At 47.3% G+C, this 9309-nt stretch overlaps 1 protein-coding gene across 2 annotated transcripts in view; it reads right to left on the bottom strand.

Annotated features, from left to right (window-relative positions):
• RERE (arginine-glutamic acid dipeptide repeats) overlaps positions 1-8823 on the bottom strand; it is a 432422-nt gene extending 423599 nt beyond the window's left edge. For both annotated transcript variants that reach the window (XM_075328175.1, XM_075328174.1), the window contains exon 1: positions 8538-8823. The gene's annotated coding sequence lies outside the window, so the exon portion shown is untranslated. The remainder of the gene's footprint in view (positions 1-8537) is intronic.
• Positions 8824-9309: the final 486 nt, after the last annotated feature.

Below are 9309 nucleotides of genomic sequence, written 5' to 3'. Positions count from 1 at the left end.
GCCACAGGAGTCGGGGGAATATATACCTTACTCACCGGGAACCCTTCAATCATCGGCATAGTAGAATAGCGGCCTCCTGGCTTATTGTCGGGCAATTCCATAATTGCCCTGGCTATAAAAGAGGGGAGCTAGAGAGCGAGTCATGTGCTTGCTCGGTCTGGGTGGTGGAAAGGGGGGCTGTAACTTCCTCTTCCTCCCCCCCTTTTCATGACATTGTCTGTCAGCACTGATTGGACAGTGTTAGATAGTTTAGATACACACGTCCTACTGAGATCACTCACGTGTCAATTTATTCATACATTTCCAGGAGGAATAACAGAGGAACAGCACAATGTCAGAAAATGTGCTCCAGTTTTGTTCTATATATTGGGGGAAACCAGGTATTTGTTTAATCAGAAGACCTGTCGCATACAATTTCCACGACCACGGGATGGTGGCCTAACGGCAGGTTCACGTATGAGCCACGTGGCGTCCAGAAACAGAGCAGACGTGCAGTTTTCTTGTAAACCCTCCCGGCTTTCATAGCGATTGTTGATGGTTTCCAGGTTTTCCGCCCTTCACCTGCCCATTATCAATGGGTCTTTTGCATACAGAAGGGCGCACTTGACTCACAATGGTGTCTGTTGGGTTTCACAGAGGCCTCCTACATGTCAACAGAACGATGTATTGTGTTCTGCCTAGAAAGGCAAACTTAAAGGGGTTGTCCATTACATATGTTAAAAAAGGCCTGTGGGAATTATAGAAAGTAATAAAATAGAAAGTAATAAAAAACAAGCAACTTTGCAATTTACTATCTCTTAAAAATCCTCTCTCCTCTCAAAATTAAAGGGAGTTTTAGCTTTACGGTTTACTGCTCATTGCTGAGGCCAGCGGCCACTTCTGGAGTCTAACAAAGGTGGCCGATCTCCTAGGTAAAGAGAGCAGCACTTACAAGCTCTTGTCTATAGTTTGTCAGCGCTGCTCTGAAGCTGGAAGGATGGTTTTATCCAGGAGGCTTCAGGGCATCTGCCTTCCTCCAACACTCGCTCTGCTTGCAGTATCACAGAGAACAGCGTTCAGGTCAGGAGTGCGACACGACACTGATCCGAAATGTCAACTAGTGACCCATCTACTAAGGAAGCAGGAAGTCGGGAGACTGGGGAGCAGTACGGTTCTGTACCGAGCACCCGAGCATGGTAGTGCTCGCTCATCACTAGTTACGAGTACTGAGCACCCGAGCATGGTAGTGCCCGCTCATCACTAGTTACGAGTACTGAGCACCCGAGCATGGTAGTGCTCGCTCATCACTAGTTACGAGTACTGAGCACCCGAGCATGGTAGTGCCCGCTCATCACTAGTTACTAGTACTGAGCACCTGAGCATGGTAGTGCCCGCTCATCACTAGTTACGAGTACAGAGCACCCGAGCATGGTAGTGCCCGCTCATCACTAGTTACGAGTACTGAGCACCCGAGCATGGTAGTGCTCACTCATCACTAGTTACGAGTACTGAGCACCCGAGCATGGTAGTGCCCGCTCATCACTAGTTACGAGTACTGAGCACCCGAGCATGGTAGTGCTCGCTCATCACTAGTTACGAGTACTGAGCACCCGAGCATGGTAGTGCCCGCTCATCACTAGTTACGAGTACTGAGCACCCGAGCATGGTAGTGCCCGCTCATCACTAGTTACGAGTACTGAGCACCCGAGCATGGTAGTGCCCGCTCATCACTAGTTACGAGTACTGAGCACCCGAGCATGGTAGTGCCCGCTCATCACTAGTTACGAGTACTGAGCACCAGAGCATGGTAGTGCCCGCTCATCACTAGTTACGAGTACTGAGCACCCGAGCATGGTAGTGCCCGCTCATCACTAGTTACGAGTACTGAGCACCCGAGCATGGTAGTGTCCGCTCATCACTAGTTACGAGTACTGAGCACCCGAGCATGGTAGTGCTCGCTCATCACTAGTTACGAGTACTGAGCACCCGAGCATGGTAGTGCTCACTCATCACTAGTTACGAGAAAAGAGCACCTGAGCATGGTAGTGCCCGCTCATCACTAGTTACGAGAAAAGAGCACCAGAGCATGGTAGTGCCCGCTCATCACTAGTTACCAGTACAGAGCACCTGAGCATGGTAGTGCCCGCTCATCACTAGTTACGAGTACTGAGCACCTGAGCATGGTAGTGCCCGCTCATCACTAGTTACGAGAAAAGAGCACCTGAGCATGGTAGTGCCCGCTCATCACTAGTTACGAGTACAGAGCACCCGAGCATGGTAGTGCCCGCTCATCACTAGTTACGAGTACTGAGCACCCGAGCATGGTAGTGCCCGCTCATCACTAGTTACGAGTACTGAGCACCTGAGCATGGTAGTGCTCGCTCATCCCTAGTTACGAGTACTGAACACCTGAGCATGGTAGTGCCTGCTCATCACTAGTTACCAGTACTGAGCACCTGAGCATGGTAGTGCCCGCTCATCACTAGTTACCAGTACTGAGCACCTGAGCATGGTAGTGCCCGCTCATCACTAGTTACGAGTACTGAGCACCTGAGCATGGTAGTGCTCGCTCATCACTAGTTACGAGTACTGAGCACCTGAGCATGGTAGTGCCCGCTCATCACTAGTTACGAGTACAGAGCACCCGAGCATGGTAGTGCCCGCTCATCACTAGTTACGAGTACCGAGCATGGTAGTGCCCGCTCATCACTAGTTACGAGTACCGAGCATGGTAGTGCTCACTCATCACTACTTATGAGTACCGAGCATGGCAGTGCTCTCTCATTAATTACAAAAAGTGGACAACCCCTTTAATAGCTAACAAGTATCACATAATAACGTAACATAAGCATCACTATGACGCATAGGAGAGATGGCAGAAGACTGCACATTTTGGAGGGTTTAGCCACGGGCGTAACGGCTCCGAAAAACAGAAAAAACAAAAATAAAATGCACAAGGAAATGTAAAAATGCCATTTATAAACATGGGCACAAAGAAAATGACCATGATCCACAGGTCTCCCCCTATCATCATCCTACATATAGAAAACAGGAAATCCATGGCCGGTAAATGACCTGGTCTCCTCCCATCTATAAGAGCCGGCCGTACACGTTCTCATCCAGAAGGCCTGCGTCACAAGCCCGGCTGACATTTTCACATTTGATTTTAATGAGCACAGTCATCATTCCGAATAAACACTTGTAATTACCCGAGAAGCCTCCAGGTCAGTGCTATTGTTTTACACATAATGTGGTAGGAGAAATATTCGGCAGAAGGCCTGGACATAACACAGACAGAGAGGCTCGTGCAGCACCGAAGGCGCAGACCATGGCCAAAAAGTCACAATACACTACACACATACGACGGACGCAGTGGGAAGCACACGGCCTCCGTCACAGATTACACAGCATTATTATTATTCTGAACCTGCCGGACACAAAAGTCACCAGCATCCGCATGGCGCTGTTAATGTGCGTGTGCAACAAGATGCATCATAAAGCACCTACTTATTTTTCTAACAATCCACCAGTAATCTTCAGCTGGGAAGTCTATTACCTTGTGCACTTACATTCAATGTAATTACTAGGACACAGCTTTTAAAAATGTACTTTTTGCTATTTAAACCTGAGAGCCTGATTCCACAGATGTATCACTTGTTAGGCTGTGTGCAATAGTTTCAATACAATCAGTGTTTTATCAGCAGGAGATCATCACTGCAGGACTAGAGCAGTCAAGCTAATCTGTGTAACCCCGCCCCCTCCACTGATTGGTAGCTTGTACAATCAGTAATTGTACACAGGAAGCTGTGTGGGCAGGGTTACACAGCTCAGCATTCTACAGAAGAGAAAAACAGGGATTCTATCAAAACTGCACCAAAGTGACATCGCTGGAATCAGGTTATCTACTGAATAGCAAAAATCTTCTGACAGATTCCCTTTAAGATGCCAGTGGGCTCCCTAACCTTCTGGGTCTCAGTGCCTCTGCACAGGTTTCACCAATGGTATGCCCATCCCAATCTGTGACCCCCACCAATTCCAAAATCTGGACTGTGAATGGAACGGAGGTAGAGCATGAGTATATGGGTCAGGAGACCCCCGCGCATCTGGACAGCATAGTCTGTATTCAGATGTGTTAAACCGGCCTCATAAAAATGCAATAGCCGCTATAGCCTTCACCTTCTCGTGCACCAGTTTTTAAGAAACCCCTACTAATGAGATCTGACCATGACTAAGTATATTAATTTTTATGCAATTGATGATATATTATATATATATATATATATTTATTTATCAGAAACAATATACGTTTTGTAATTCTAGCGTTGTCATCAGACTCTGTCCGTGAAAGGACACGATCTCGAGCGCATTTATAAATAATAGTATTTTCACTGATGTGACACAATGTCAATATTAATATTCTAAGAAAATATTTACATCTCGAGTGACGAGACACGACAGCAGCGCAAATACAAGAACGGGGCGGCTCATTTACATTACTATTCATCCAGGAGTGAGGAGTGGTGAATACGGAAACAGGCCCGGGCCAAGCAGTATCTGGGCTGTGTTGGAGCACGTTCACACATCAGATGTTTGTTGTCTGTTTTTAAGGCTAAGTTCACACTTCAGTTGTTTTGCATGAGTCACAATCCGTCGCCTAGAGGAATTACGGTATCCTGCAAAATATTTTGCAGGAATCCAGTATTTCCCCATAGACTTCTATTAGTGACGGATTGCGACTGATGACCTTGCGTTGCATCCGCTGCGTCGCGGTCCGTCGTTTTTGACTGACCGCCGAGCGGGGAGCAACGCAGAATGTAACGTTTTTCGGGCCGTCAAAATAAACGCGCCCCGCAGGAATCCGTTGCCATCCGTCAAGCTTGTAATGTATGTCTATGGTGCTGGATTCCGTCGTAATCCGTCTTACGACGGAATCCAGCGCAGGATTCCGTCATGCTCTACTGAGCATGCCCAGCATGTTTGGCACGCCCACTGGGCTGTCCCAAACACAAACGGATCATGACTGATCCGTCAAAAAACGGACGCATAACGGAAGTAACGGACGCAACGGATCAGTTTTTTCAAAGGATTCCTGTGAAAGGAATCCTGTAAAAAAAACACATCCGTTGCATCAGTTGACATCTTGAAAACGACTGATCCGTTGCTGACGGACCTGACGGATTTAAAACTGAAGTGTGAACTTAGCCTTTAATGAACATTGCACCGACCACAGAGGAACAGAAGTCACTTTTTTTTTTTGGGATTCTGTCAGTTGAACTTAAAGCACGTTTTATCGTCATCCATTTTCGCACCCTAGAATCAGTCATTCAATCCTACAGGTGCTCAGTACTCGTAACTAGTGATGAGCGGGCACTACCATGCTCAGGTGCTCGGTACTCGTAACTAGTGATGAGCGGGCACTACCATGCTCAGTACTGGTAACTAGTGATGAGCGGGCACTACCATGCTCAGGTGCTCAGTACTGGTAACTAGTGATGAGCGGGCACTACCATGCTGGGGTACTCGGTACTCGTAACTAGTGATGAGCGAGCACTACCATGCTCGGGTGCTCTGTACTCGTATCTAGTGATGAGCGAGCACTACCATGCTCAGGTGCTCTGTACTGGTAACTAGTGATGAGCGGGCACTACCATGCTCGGGTGCTCAGTACTCGTAACTAGTGATGAGCGGGCACTACCATGCTCGGGTGCTCAGTACTTGTAACTAGTGATGAGCGGGCACTACCATGCTCGGGTGCTCAGTACTAGTAACTAGTGATGAGAGGGCACTACCATGCTCGGGTGCTCAGTACTAGTAACTAGTGATGAGAGGGCACTACCATGCTCGGGTGCTCAGTACTCGTAACTAGTGATGAGCGGGCACTACCATGCTCGGGTGCTCAGTACTTGTAACTAGTGATGAGCGGGCACTACCATGCTCAGGTGCTCTGTACTGGTAACTAGTGATGAGCGGGCACTACCATGCTCAGGTGCTCAGTACTGGTAACTAGTGATGAGCGAGCACTACCATGCTCGGGTGCTCTGTACTTGTAACTAGTGATGAGCGGGCACTACCATGCTCAGGTGCTCAGTACTGGTAACTAGTGATGAGCGGGCACTACCATGCTCGGGTGCTCAGTACTCGTAACTAGTGATGAGCGGGCACTACCATGCTCGGGTGCTCAGTACTTGTAACTAGTGATGAGCGGGCACTACCATGCTCGGGTGCTCAGTACTAGTAACTAGTGATGAGAGGGCACTACCATGCTCGGGTGCTCAGTACTCGTAACTAGTGATGAGCGGGCACTACCATGCTCAGGTGCTCTGTACTGGTAACTAGTGATGAGCGGGCACTACCATGCTCAGGTGCTCAGTACTGGTAACTAGTGATGAGCGGGCACTACCATGATCGGGTGCTCAGTACTCGTAACTAGTGAGGAGCGGGCACTACCATGCTCAGTACTGGTAACTAGTGAGGAGCGGGCACTACCATGCTCAGTACTAGTAATAGTTGATGCTCAGACTTGAGTGTCTGAAAATAACGTAAGTCAATTGGGGACTGGCATTTTTCTGGGATTTCTTCCCAGACACTGCTCTTTTTGTCTCTGTTGCTCTGTCATGCTTTAAGTAAAGTTGCTTTGTTTTGATAAGTCCTTGTATTTGACTTTGACAAAAACTTACTGATAGTCATATGCAGACGCACTAATATCGTATGATGTGACTTTTCCCTGCATATATTTTTTGTATTTAATGCAAATGCACAGTGAAAATCTGCACAGAAAACGCAGTGTACCTACAAGTGAAATTGACATGCCGTGGATTTGAAGTACGCACCGCAGCGGGCCGGAGATTTCTATAAATCCCATCCACTTTCCTGGAACTGTAAGACGCAGCGTTTTTGATACAGCGAAGATACGCAGCGTTAAAAACGCATTGCGGGCAATAGCCGTAGGCCGAGGCTACACAGGTCATGAGGCCAAATGCCCTAAGCCGCTGCTGTGTCGCAGAATATTGGAGGTGAATGGGATTGATTGCTTTTTGTTTTAGGTGTCACAGTAACTGCGGGTTCCAATATGATCCCATTACCTGTATTATTCTGCAATGTAGACGCAGCATTCACTTTTGGACGTACAACCTGTGCCGCATCCAGAGTCACCACATGGCCCGGGACTTATGGCACATCCACTAGATATGTCATGGATGGCGGCGAGTATTAAACCATAGAAATGAATAGAGAAGGAAGCAGAGAGCCCTGCATGTGTAACCAGCTGTCCCCTGCAGCAGTGCACAATGGGGTCTAGGTCTAAAGTATACAGCAAATTCCACCATAATGACACCATAACATTGACGCTGCCATTGGACGGCACAGACACCGCACAGGACCAAGACTCGCCGCATATCACCAAGAGCCAGTGGCGGACACCAAGTTACATGAAAAACTCAAAAAAATAAAAAATAAAAAAAAAAAAATGTCACTTTTCTGTGCTACATATCAATCTACAAAAAGTGCAAGCTTTTCCATTGACCTCTACGTGGTTATCGGGGGCCGCTTCAATCACATAGAAGCTGCAAAGCCGCGCGTTGCTCCAGCCGCAGGCAACTTACGAGACATTAGGACAAAACAATGGAACAAAAATCCCAAAAGTGAACATGATCCTCTGCCGCCAAAGGGGACATGTAAACAAATTACAAGTCAATTTTCCCAACTCTTTATAATAATATATTATATTATTATTATTATTTTTATTATTATTAAAATATAAATTGTGGATCAAGTATAAAATCAGCAGGGGAGGGAAAACCTACAAAATGCAGTGCCAGGAGGAGCAATTGAGGCACCTGATCTTCATGGCAAGGCACTAGTCATGTCCCATTTTTAGCAGAGGACCAGCATCATTCAGAACTCCAGATTCTGACACATTCCCATAAAGTAACATACAACAAACAAAACCAAAGTAACAACATTTATTCTTTACATTGAAGGCGGATCGCCCCGCACCGCCAATCACGGAACATCTCAAGACGAAAAATCTGTACCTGGGGTGTAAGGGCGCAGAGTCCACGTGTACAATATCCAAAAGCCCCTCAGTATTTATCCCAGCAGGTAGGAAGTCATCCTGAGCCGCTGCGTACAAGCGTACAATCGTGTCACGTGACTGATGCAGCCCATGATCGGCTGCAGCGGTCACATGTAACAAGACAGAGGCAGAAGGAACTAGACGTAAGCGTTAACTTTTCTGCTTTTTGTCACCTTGTAGTTTTTGCTGCAAAATAATCAAATTTTTGACTTCAAGGGGCAAATCTGCGACAAGACCCCGCGACCAATCCGATTGTAGGCGCAATTTGGGTATTTTTCTCCATCCTTATGCGTAATGTTATTTATAGGCTGCAGACCAGGAGGACAATAGGGAATAATGAGCAATTAAACAATCAACAGCAGCAGCAGCCTCCCCCAGCCAGACAGGGGCTGCTGTAATACCGGCTCCCACCACTAGGTGTCAGCACTGCAGGGTCATCCCTTCCCATTCACTCCCTCACCGGAAGGGGGCGCAGGACACTTACCTTCCCAGATGCTCTACACCATCAATAAAGGTTTGTGTGGACCCCGCAGAGAAGAAGGGAGGAGGCGGAGAGGAGCGGCCTGGCCCGGCTCTGCCAGGACAGCGTACAGCACCGCGGGCTTGTGCGGGAGGCGGCTCCCCCTGGAGTTTAGTATCCTGCGGCCTACAGCGGTATCACAGTGATCATAGCCACCAGGGTAGTGATGGATGGAGAGGGCCGGCTTCTCCCGGTGCCTGGGACTGACTCTGTGTGTGACTCTCTACCAACTGACTCCTCCTCTCCCAGCAACCGCCTCTAACCCCGCCCACTCTGAGCAAAGAACCGCCTTATTGGATGATGCGTGCCTGAAACCCCGCCCACTTCTGACGTTACCCAATGGCAAATCCTAATAAAGTGATTGAAGAAAAAAAAAAAGAGCAAGGGCGACGAGAGAACAACATCCGGGGCTTATTTGTGACGTCACCGCGCTATGCATGCCGGGAATTGTAGTTCCATTGTGTTTTTTTATTCTCTCTTGGATTTTTTTCCTTTTTCTATTATTACTGTGGTTTTTTTCCATTCTTGACCTGAAAGTAGAATTTTCTATAAGAATGGCTGTCTGCAAGTCACCGAATCAATAAAGTTATTTGAGAAATGGGCTAATTTTTAAGTATATTTGTAAAAAAAAAATTAAAAACATACTAAAAATATAAAACATAAATATTTACAACCTAGAATTACTAATTTGAGCAGTATTAGATCGGGGACAAGTTTCCATTCACTGACAGCAAGC

The sequence above is a fragment of the Anomaloglossus baeobatrachus genome, chromosome 11, assembly GCF_048569485.1.
Source record: "Anomaloglossus baeobatrachus isolate aAnoBae1 chromosome 11, aAnoBae1.hap1, whole genome shotgun sequence".
NCBI classification, from domain to species: domain Eukaryota; kingdom Metazoa; phylum Chordata; class Amphibia; order Anura; family Aromobatidae; genus Anomaloglossus; species Anomaloglossus baeobatrachus.
This window is presented reverse-complemented; position numbering and strand designations above follow the sequence as displayed.